This window comes from Odocoileus virginianus, chromosome 24 (assembly GCF_023699985.2).
Source record: "Odocoileus virginianus isolate 20LAN1187 ecotype Illinois chromosome 24, Ovbor_1.2, whole genome shotgun sequence".
Lineage (NCBI taxonomy): Eukaryota > Metazoa > Chordata > Mammalia > Artiodactyla > Cervidae > Odocoileus > Odocoileus virginianus.
The window spans coordinates 27,800,396-27,812,036 of NC_069697.1; the positions used below are offsets into that span (position 1 = coordinate 27,800,396).

General features: G+C 41.3%; 1 long non-coding RNA gene across 2 annotated transcripts in view; it reads left to right on the top strand.

The window, feature by feature from the left end:
- The window catches only part of LOC139030840 (uncharacterized), a 16,843-nt gene extending 5,913 nt beyond the window's left edge, over nucleotides 1-10,930 (top strand). For both annotated transcript variants that reach the window (XR_011483254.1, XR_011483255.1), the window contains exons 2-4: nucleotides 677-776; nucleotides 4,430-4,542; nucleotides 10,744-10,930. This is a non-coding gene — a long non-coding RNA (uncharacterized lncRNA). The remainder of the gene's footprint in view (nucleotides 1-676; nucleotides 777-4,429; nucleotides 4,543-10,743) is intronic.
- Nucleotides 10,931-11,641: the final 711 nt, after the last annotated feature.

Genomic DNA, 11,641 nt, shown 5'->3' on the forward strand with positions numbered 1-11,641 from the left:
ATTGCTTCTTTATTTGTCCATCTCACCGTTTACCCTTTGGTTCCCATTCTACCCACCAATGCCAAGTTCAGTTACATAAAACGCACCTCCCAGGAGGGCCTGGAACTTGACTTTTAGAAAGCACAGACATATTCTTTGGAAGTGACTCAAGGAGACTGTTTCCAAATAGCACAGAGACCCAGGGAAATGGCCATCACCCAGTCTACCTGAAGATCCTCCGAGTGTATATGTCCAACCTAAAGTTAAGGGAACAAAAGACCAGCCATCAGTTTACCTTGGTCTGGGAGGTTTCCCAGAATGTGGGACTTTTAGTACTAAAAGCAAGACAGGCAAATTGGGATGACTGCCAGCCCAACTTGGGACAGAGTGGAAGTTGTAGGATGGAGGGCTAGGCAGGGAACATGGCAGGAGAAGAGAAAGCTAAATGACCTCCTCCCACAACATGAATTTGAAGGAAAATTCTGTTGGGTTTCCAGTTATTTCAAGGAATGTAGTTGTAACTAATGACCAAGAAGCAAAAGACCCCAGAAAGATTTCTTAAGCTTCATAACTTCCTCATATTTGTAGTGTTATTTTTTGTCTGTTTTTATTAGTGAGCAGAAGCAAAACACTTGTGATTATAGGTAAGTTTTTTCTGTTTCTGTTCTTTTTTGTTTGTTTGTCTTTGGCCATGCAGCACAGCTTGAGGGATCTTAGTTCCTTGATCAGGTACTGAACCCCGGGCCCAAAGCAGTGAAAGCGCCAAGTCCTAACCATTGGACTGCTAGGGAATTCAGGTAATTTTTTTTTCCTTTGCTTTCTATAATAATACTAGTCAATATGTATTGTACACTGTTTCTTACATGTTAGTCAATGGATAAGATGTTTTGTATGTATAAACTAATTTAATCCTTATAATCACCCCGCGAGGCAGAAACAAATACTACATTTAAGATGGGAAATTAAGACTCAGTTTGCCCAAGGTCACAGAGCTTCAATTTGAGCTCTGGGTATCTCATTCTAAAGCCCTTATTCTTAATCATTAAGCTATACTGCAGCTCATAAGACTGGCACGGGTTGTTAATGCAATTTTGTAAAGTTCTGTGTGTTTGTGTGTTTTAATAAAATCTTTGAAAGAAAAGAGCAGTTGTACTTGACATTAAGAGCTTGGGGAGCTTAAAAAATAGTGTGGAATGGACTTCCCTGGTGGTCTGGTGGCTAAGACTCTGAGCTCCCAATGCAGGGGGTCCAGGTTTCATCCCTGGTCAGAGAACTAGACAATGCATGTTGCAACTAAATAATAATAAAAAAGATTTCATGTGCCCCAACTAAGACCTGGTGCAGTTAATAAATAAATTTTTTTTAAAATAGAAAAATGGTAGGGACGAGGTGGGAAGACAGCAACAGAGTCTATATTCTAGAAGCTAGGGAGGAGGTGAAAAGCAGGATTAGGAAGGAGAGGAGGATGAGAGGGATAACTTGGAATGACTGGGGGTCGTACTCTCAACTGAACCATAGGGAGGTTGAGTGGTTTCTTAACAATAATGATTAACATGGCTTCCCTGAATCTTACACTTTTCCTTGTCTACTCTTATAACTCCAATCCCTCCTTCAAATTTTCTGACCTTATTCTGCCCAGTGGTTATGAGAACAAGCAGCGAACAGGATTGAAACACATCAAAACCTGCACCACCACCTATAAATGTGCATTTAACATTCTGCTTAAGATTCAGGAGGAGTCTTTTTCACTTCCCAGATCTCATTTGCATTTCCATTGACATCTGAAGGACAGAAGCAAAGAAACTTGAGCTTTCTTTTTCAAATCACAGTATTGTAGGCTATTATTACTGAAGACCAGAAGAAGAAAACAACTAAAATATACAGTTTACAGTATTTTTTACTATCAACTCAGCCCATTGTAACTTTTCAGAGTGCAATGATTAACAGTAGCAAGAGTATTAGAAGAATGCTTTACTCTTTTCAAAATAATTTTCCATCTGTCATTTTACTTTCTCTGTATAACAACTCCAGTGGAGAAGGTAATGCAGATATTATCAGTCCCATTTTATAGATGAGGAAACTGAAACTCAAATAGTTTAAGTTAGTTTCTGTAAAGAGCTATGAGAGATGCTTCAGTATTAGAAGTAATTAGCTCTCTCCATTTCTGTGAAGTTTCGGTCTGAGTTTCAGATCAATTACTTTAGTATTTCCCAGCACTCTAAAATCTACACTCAGGACTTCCCTAGTGGGCCAGTGGTTAAGAATCCACCTGCCAATTCAGGGGACATGGGTTTGATCCCTGGTTCAGGAAGATCCAAAATGCCACAGAGCAATGAAGCTCATGCTCTGTAACTACTGAAGTCCACTCACCTAGAGCCTGTGCTCCACACTAAGAGAAGCCACTGCAGTGAGAAGCCCCTTCACCGCAACTAGAAAATAGTCCCCACTCATTACGAGAGAAAGCTCGCTTGTAGCAATGAAGATCCAGCACAGTCAATAAATAAATAAAGTCTACACTCCTCTATCCCATCACCACTTCCAAGCCTCGAACACTTGGCCAACTTCTTCATCTGCTTCATCTTCATCCCATCTGTCATGGGTACAGGTAGTGAAACACAGCAAAGGGCTTGTGTGCCCAGGGCACACAGAAAGCCAACCCTGACAGCAGGAGTTTGCAGCAAAGTAAGGATTTAGGCTTGCTTGATAGCTCAGTTGGTGAAGAATCCACCTGTAATGCGGGAGACCACAGTTCAATTCCTGGGTTGGAAAGATCTGCTGGAGAAGGGATAGGCTACCCACTCCAGTATTCTTGGGCTTCCCTGGTGGCTCAGCTGGTAAAGAATCCGCCTGCAATGCGGGAGACCTGGGTTCGATCCCTGGGTTGGGAAGATCCCCTGGAGAAGGGAAAGGCTATCCATTACAGTATTCTGACCTGGACAATTCCATGGACCGTAGAGTCCACGGGGTCGCAGAGTCGGACACAACTGAGTAACTTTCTCTTTCACTTTCAAGGATTTATTGCAGGGTGCCAAGCAAGGGCATGGGAGACAATCCTCAGATCCACTCCCATTAGGTCTTGAGTTAGGGGATTTTTAAAAGGGAAGAGCCAAGAGGCTGGGATTAATCATCGTCCTGTGACAACTTTGTGACATTTCTTCATCATAGTTTTGGAAGCCAGGATATCTCTGGTTTATGATTCTTCGGCCAGGTGGTTCATGGCTTGGGGGTCTGTTAGTTCATCTTGCCCTGGAGGAACAACCTGAGTTTGCATAGTGGTAGTGTTACCTACAACAATTTTAGTCAACAACATCTGACTCTGATTGATTAGCATTTAGTTAGCACAGGACTGAAGTCAGAGGAGACAAGAAAGGGAATAAGATTTGGACAGAGTGGTTAATCACAAACTCTGCAAGGGAACTAAATTTTAGAGAGATTTGGTTTCAGTAGAAAAGCACTGCATTGTATAACCATTGTTTACTGCACTGGCTCTTTGAATGACTATTCACAACTGATGACAAAAATCTTTCTTACCTTAAGCCTTCAACATACCTTTTTTCTTGCCTTCCTTTAATGATTTTAAAACAGATACACAAGTTCTTTAAGATTTCTCCCTTCAGGTGTATGTGCATGTGCTCAGACTTTTTGCAACTTCATAGACTATAGCCTGCCAGGCTCCTCTGTCCTTGGAATTTTCTAGGCAACAATACGGGAGTGGGTTGCCATTTCCTACTCCAGGGGATCTTCCTGACCTGGGGACCGAACCCACGTCTCTTCTGTCTCCTGCATTGGTAGAGGGATTCTTTACCACTGCCTGATATGAGAAGTCCTCTCCCTTCAAGAAGAAGAGCTCAATTCTCCTCCCTTCAAGCATGAGCTGAATGTTAAGTTGCTTCTAATAAATAGAATGCAGATCTTCCTCAACTTACAATGGGACTTTGCCCCAAAACCCCATAAAAAATGAAAAATATTTTAAGCTGAATATGCACTTAATACATCTAAACCACACAACAGCATAGCCTAGCCTACCTTAAATGTGCTCAGAACACGTATTATTATCCTACAGTTGGGCAAAATCATCTAACACAACATTTTATAATAAAATGTTGAATATCTCATGTAATTTATTGAATGTGTACTGAAAGTGTAAAATATAATACTTGTATGGGTACAGAATGGTTGTAACAGCATCAGTTGTTCACCGTCATGATCCCCATTAGGGAAGAGTATGGCACTGCATCTCAATAGCCTGGGGAAAGATTACAATTCCAAATTCTAACTACAGTTTCTAAAGAATGTGTATCACTTTCAAACCATCATAAAACTGAAAAATTGTAAGTTTAACCATGGTTAGTTGGGGACTGTGTATAAAGTGCAAGTGATGAAGATTAGGTAAAAACACTAGGTCAGAAAAAGCACTGCAGCTTCCTCCCTGCTCTCTCTGTGCTCACAGCTGCCATATCAGGAGGCCACTCAAGCAGCCCTGTGGAAAGGCCCAGGTGGTGGAAGAACTGGGGCCTTTTGCCAACAACTAGTAAGGAAGTGAAGCATCTGACCAACAGCCATGTAAGTGAGGCATCTAAAAAGCACATCAAGTTGGGGACTTCCCTGGTGGTCCAGTGGCTAAGACTCTGTGCTCCCAATGCAGGGGGCCCAGGTTCAATCTCAGGCCAGGGAACTAATCCCACACACTGCAGTTAAGAGTTTGCATGCCAAAAAAAAAAAAAAAAGAGTTTGCATGCCACAGCTAAAACAGATTCAGCATGCCACAACTAAAAGACCTCACATGCTGCAACTTAAAGAATCCACATGCTGCAACTAAGACCTGGCACAGCCAAAGAAATAGATATTAAAGAAAAAAAAAAAAAAGAAATCAAGCCTTCAGATGACTGGAGCTGCAACCGATAGCTTTATTGCAACCTAATGTGAGTCCTTGAGACAATAGAACCCATCTAAGCCTCTCCCTGATTCCTGACTCTCAGAAAATGTAAGATAATAAGTTTTTGTTTTGTTTTGTTGTTTCAAGCCTCAACATTTTGGGGTTATTTGCTAGGCAGAAATATATAACTAATATCCTTATGTAATTTCCTTTCTTGATTCCAGCTGATGTGATGTAGCTTGAGAGTTTCATAGCTTGAACACATTTGGGTACCAATCACAGTGAAGAGATAAATTGAATGACAAGGAGATTCCAAGGAAGAACTAGGCACAGGACCTGTGTCCCTAGTTTTAAAACTCTAGGGACTTTCCTGGTGGTCCAGTGTTAAGACTCCCTGCTTCCAATGCAAGGAGTGTGGTTTAATCCCTGGTCAAAGAACTAAGATTTCACATGCCATGAGGCCAAAAATTAAAAACAAATAAAGTGTACAACTTGAAAAAAAAATCACTCTCACTTGTGACAGAAGAGAACAAGAGTGGCATCCAAGAAACTCCTACTGGAACAGAACAAATGAGGAAGAATGAGGGCTTGGACTAGAACGGGCAGCTTGTTGAAGATGTAGGAAACCAAGTGGGTGTTCTACAGTATAGGGAAGTTTTGTGTTTTGAATACAGGGAAGACTGTAGAGGGAAAACAACCTGGTATCTGTCGAAAATCGCTTTCTTCTGGGATCCAATGTTGTCTAACTGCGGAATCCAAAAATCCAAAGGCCTTTTCCTAACCCTTCTCTCTGAAATGACCTCTTCCCTTGGCCTTGCGGACATAGTGTTACGTGGCTCCCTTTCACCCTCTTAGGGTGTTCCACCTCTGCCTTTCCTCCTGATTTTTCCCTATCTATCAACAACAACACATTTTCTCTTTCACTCAGGGTTAAAACTTGGAGCTATTCTCAACTCTTCTCTCTTTTCTTTCTTCAACATGTATTTGTCAAATCCCTAACAAGCACCAGGTTCTATGTTAAACATTAGAGATGCAAACAGGCATGGCCTTAGCCTTTATGGCGTTTTCACTCTACAGGGAAAGATAGACATCAGATATTCACAAAGTGAGAAAAGTGAGGGAATTCCCTGTGGTCCAGTGGTTAGGACTCTGAGCTTTCACTGCTGGGCCCAGGGGGCCTGGGTGTGATGCTTGATTGGAGAAATAAGATCTTGGAAAACACACACACACACACACACAAACAAGGAGAATAGCGGTTTTTTCCCAGTTCAAAGGCCTCTGCTTTATTTTAAATTTAAATAACTTTAGGTATAATTGACATATAATAAACTGCACATATTTAAAGTGTATAATTTAATGAGTTTTTGACATGAAACCATCACCCTAATCAAGGTAAAGAGTGATCCATTATCCCTTCAGACTTCCTTGTGTCCCTTTGTTTCATTCAAAGATTTCTCTTGCCTTCACCCTCCTCATCCCCAGCCAACCACCGACCTGCTTTCTATCACTATTAGATTGGTTTGAATTTTCTAGAATCTTATGTAAATGGAATCATACAATATATACTCTTTTTTCTTCTGCCTCTTTTTACTCAGCATAAATTTGAGATTCATTCATTGCTGTGAATGAATCACAGTTCATTTCTGTTTATTGTTTATCTCTATTTATTGTTCAAACAGAATCATAGTTCATTTCTGTTTATTCCTGAGAAGTATCCCGTTGTATTTGTTGCTGTTCAGTCACTAAGTCATGTCCAACTTTTTGTGACCCCGTGGACTGTAGCAGGCCAGGCTCCTCTCTCCTTCATTATTTCCTAACGTTTGCTCAAACTCATGTCCATTGAGTCGGTGATACTGTCCAATCATTCCATCCTGTCTCCCCCTTTTCCTCCTGCTCTCAGTCTTTCCCAGCATCAAGGTCTTTTTCAGTGAGTCAGCTCTTCACATCAGGTGGCCAAAGTATTGGAGCTTCAGCTTCAGCATCAGCCGTTTCAATGAATATTCAGGGTTGATTTCCTTTAGCATTGACTGGTTTGATTTGTATGGATTACCATAAATTGTTTATTCATTTACCTGATGATGAATTTGGGATTGTTTCCAGGGGATTTTTTTTTCCATTATAAATAAAGTGCCAAGGATATTTGTGTACAAATCTTTCTGTGCTCATTGGTTTCTTCTTCCCTGGGGTAAATATCTAGAAGTACGATTGCCGAATCATATGGTAGCTATTGGGTTGGCCAAAAAGTTCGTTTGGGTTTTCCATACCATCTTACACAGTATGTTTAACTTAAAAAAAAATTTCCGAATTATTTCCAGAGGGTTGTACCATTCATTTTACACTCCCACCAGCAGGATATGAGAGATCCAAGTTCTCCACAGCTTTTCCAACACTCAGATCAGACTTTTAAATTTTAGGTGTGTATATAGTGGTTTTTCACTGTGGTTTTAATTTGTATTTCCCTAATGACTCATGCATTGGAGAAGGAAATGGCAACCCACTCCAGTGTTCTTGCCTGGAGAATCCCAGGGACGGAGGAACCTGGTGGGCTGCCGTCTGTGGGGTTGCACAGAGTCGGACATGACTGAAGCGACTTAGCAGCAGCAGCAGCAATGACTAATGATTTGAATGTCTTTTTATGTGTTTATTTGTCATGCATGTATCTTCTTTGCTGAACAATCTTCTAAATCTTTTGCTCAATTTCTTTTATTGGGCTGTTTGTTTTCTTATTATTGATTTTGGAGGGTTACTTCTGTGTTCTGGATACAAGTCCTTTGTCAGATATGTGATTTGTAATTGTTTCTCCTAGTTTGTGGCTTATTTTTAGTTCTCTTAACAATGTCTTTCAAATAGCATTTTTTTTTTTAATTTCGAAGAAGTCCAGTATATCCATTTGTCCTGTTAAGGATTGTGCTGAGGATAACTAAGAACTCTGGCCTCATCCACGTCACATAAAAGGGCAAACTAGCCTAAAGGAGAAGACTGAGAGACAGGACCAGAGATAATCACCAGCAGGGGCCCCTGGGCGTGTTGGGGGAGTGGGAGTGGGGAGGCGGGGGGAGGGGAGAGGAAGAGACCCAGTAACAGGTGATTAAAACATTGGGTGGATTTTCACACAAGCAGAGTAGTGGATGTGTTTGTTAGCATTCAGCATATATTCCCACTTTCCTAACATGTATTTTCCTTCCAGTGTGCTTTCCTATACTGCAGAGGCTGAAAAAAATGAGGATTATATTTCTCAGCATACCTTGTAGTTAGTCAGATGTACTTGGGTGAGATTTAAAAGGCAGAAGGTCATCACTCTGCTACTTTGGCTATTTCTGCTGGCAAGCAAGGCCTTGGAGATGTGATCTATTTCTACTGCAATAGCCCACTGATGTCTCAAGCTTTGCAAACATTGAGAGGTGGTTGCATCAGAGTGCAGCGGCGGCAATGTCCTGATCATAGCTTCCAGATCCCTGGATCACAGTTGCGATCACTTATTCTCAAGCCCCATCATCAGCGGAGACATGCAGGTGCTCCACGCTCTCTGACTATGGCAGAGGTAGCAGCTCGTCTGATAGAGCACTTTTTTCATGTTCTGGAGCTTGTTGCTGGAGTTTCAGCCCAGAGTGGGTGCTTCTAGACATTCCAGGTGATTTTGTAAGCAGATATGTCTTCATATCCTTCTGCTACTTGGAGGGGTTTTTGTTTCCTGCACTGAACCTTCAGTGATACAAGCAGTCAGACTGTATCTGAGAGGAATGATAAAGAGTAAAAGGGATCTGCGGTGTGGGAGGAATGTCACAATGTATGAAATCATTCATTTATTCAACATGTAACAGACACAACGTGGGTGCTATTGCTAGATCCTAGGAATATCAGCCTGCCCTGAAGGCACTTACACAATCTGATGATTCAAGATATGAGGACAGAAATATATTGGGGCACTATGTGCTCACAGACATGTTCTCATCAATTTTGGAGAGGTCATGAAGAAGGTGACCTATAAAGCCTGGTTTTAAGGCATGAGTAAGAATTAGCCAGTTAAGAGAAAAGAGAAAATCCTTCTATCAGTACTAGTGTAAATTATGAAAAAAAAGTTTTAAATTTCTATACTCAACTCACACCCCCGCAACATAATTTCCCACAAGAGAGAAGAGAGCAGATGTGTGTTTCTAAAGACCTTAGAGGGGGGCGCTAGAGATAATGTAGAGTTTCCTAGGTAGGAGGGAGTAGCTGGAGTTTGAAAGTGTTTTGAGTCAGCAGTTGACTTAAGAGAGAGTCTGGGCTTCCCTAGAGACTAAGGGTAAGGGAGCCAAGCTGGCCTTAACTTTTAAGTCCTCTTTACTCCCTCACTTCTCACAAGAAAATCAGAATGGCATGGAATTTCCAAGTCGAAGGCCAGGTTCAGTACCAGGGTCTGTACTTACTAGCTATAAGGCCTCGGATGTATTATTTAACTTCTTTTAATCTGTTTACTCATCTGTGCAATGGGGATAATAATATCCCTTTCCCACAGTGTTGTGAAGGCCAAACCAGATAATAGATGTGGGGAAAAAATGCTGTAAATTACAAACACTATAAAAATATTAGTCACTGTCATCAAATAGGTAACTATGTCTTGTTGATTCTAGCTCAGATATATCTCTGTTACAAACTGAATTTTGTCCTCCCCAAATTCATATGTTGATAATGTGACTGTAGTGGGTAACTGGGTCTTTAAGAAGGCAATTTTTTTTCCATTTATTTTTATTAGTTGGAGGCTAATTACTTTACAATATTGTAGTGGTTTTGTCATACATTGACATGAATCAGCCATGGATTTGCATGTATTCCCCATCCCGCTACCCCCTCCCACCTCCCTCTCTGCCTGATCCCTCTGGGTCTTCCCAGTGCACCAGGCCCGAGCACTTGTCTCATGCATCCAACCTGGACTGGTGATCTGTTTCACCCTAGATAATATACATGTTTCAATGCTCTTCTCTCGAAACATCCCAACCTCGACTTCTCCCACAGAGTCCAAAAGTCTGTTCTGTACATCTGTGTCTCTTTTTCTGTTTTGCATATAGGGTTATCGTTACCATCTTTCTAAATTCCATATATATGTGTTAGTATACTGTACTGGTCTTTATCTTTCTGGCTTACTTCACTCTGTATAATGGGCTCCAGTTTCATCCATCTCATTAGAACTGATTCAAATGAATTCTTTTTAATGGCTGAGTAATATTCCATGGTGTATATGTACCCACAGCTTCCTTATCCATTCTTCTGCTGATGGGCATCTAGGTTGCTTCCATGTCCTGGCTATTATAAACAGTGCTGCAATGAACGTTGGGGTGCATGTGTCTCTTTCAAATCTAGTTTCCTCAGTGTGTATGCCCAGAAGTGGGATTGCTGGGTCATATGGCAGTTCTATTTCCAGTTTTTTAAGGAATCTCCCTTTTTAAGGGTTGTCTTTTCACCTTCCTAATAGTTTCCTTTGTTGTGCAAAAGCTTTTACGTTTAATTAGGTCCCATTTGTTTATTTTTGCTTTTATTTCCAATATTCTGGGAGGTGGGTCATAGAGGATCCTGCTGTGATTTATGTTGGAGAGTGTTTTGCCTATGTTCTCCTAAGAAGGCAATTTTAAAAAATATATAAATAAATTAATTAATTAAAGAGGGCAATTAAGGTTAAAGGGAGTCATAAAGGGGGAGTGTTAACTTGATAGGATGTTGTCCTTATTAAGGAGAGGAAGAGAGGGACTTCCCAGTGTTTAGGACTTTGCTTTCCAATGCAGGGGGTGCAGGTTTGATCTACAGTCAGGGAGCTAACATCCCAAATGCCTTGAGGCCAAACAACCAAAACATAAAACAGAAGCAATATTGTAAGAAAATGCAATAAAGTTTTTGTTTTTTTTTTTTAAAAGAGGAAGATCCACTAAAGCCCTCTCTCCATGTGAGTACAGAGGGAAGGTCCCGTAAGGACATGGCGAGAAGACAGACATCTACAAGCCAGGAAGAAAAGTCTCTCCAGAAACCAACCCTGATGGCACTTTGATCTGGAATTTCTAAGCTCCAGGACTGTAAGAAAATAAATATCTGCTGTTTAAGACATCTAGGCTCCAGGATTTTATTACAACAGCCTGAACAGGCTAATGTAATCTTTCCCACCAATTCTACTTCTCTTCACCCCACCCCTACCCCTGGTCCTGATTTTGCTCAGGCCCTTATCTCCTTCATATCATCTCTGCAGACCTCTCTGTATTCTCAAATGCTGCTAAAAGAATCCTTCCAAAGAGTATACTCAAAAACTGACTAGGGAGAGGAGACACCAGTCCATATGTCCTACCAACCTCTCAGAATCCTTCTCGCAGGAATCAATCTTGGCGGAGTAACGCGCTAGCCACCGGGAAAGACCCTGAATCAGAATGATTGGCCAGAGACTATCTGGAAACTAGCCTTATTATCATAAATCTGAGATTGCAAGCCATGTGGCAAAGCGGTTTTCCCTTGCATACCTTGCTGTTCTCTGCGCAGGCACCTCTTCCCATCAAAGACTCTTTGCTTTGTCAGAAAAACAAAAACAAAATACAAAAAACCTGACCAGGACACAGGACTATCTTCTACAGCAGAAAAGACTCAGCTGAGCACGAGACTCCTCTAAACTCGATTCACCTGACTTTTTAGGTTTGTCTCCTGTCCTCCCACCACATACCCTATGCTCCAGCCTCGTTGAAATTATTATTGCTCGTCCTATGCTCTTCTACAGTTCTCCATTTTCACCTGTACAGTTCCTCCTCCTTAAACTGCCTTTTCCCCTTCCCT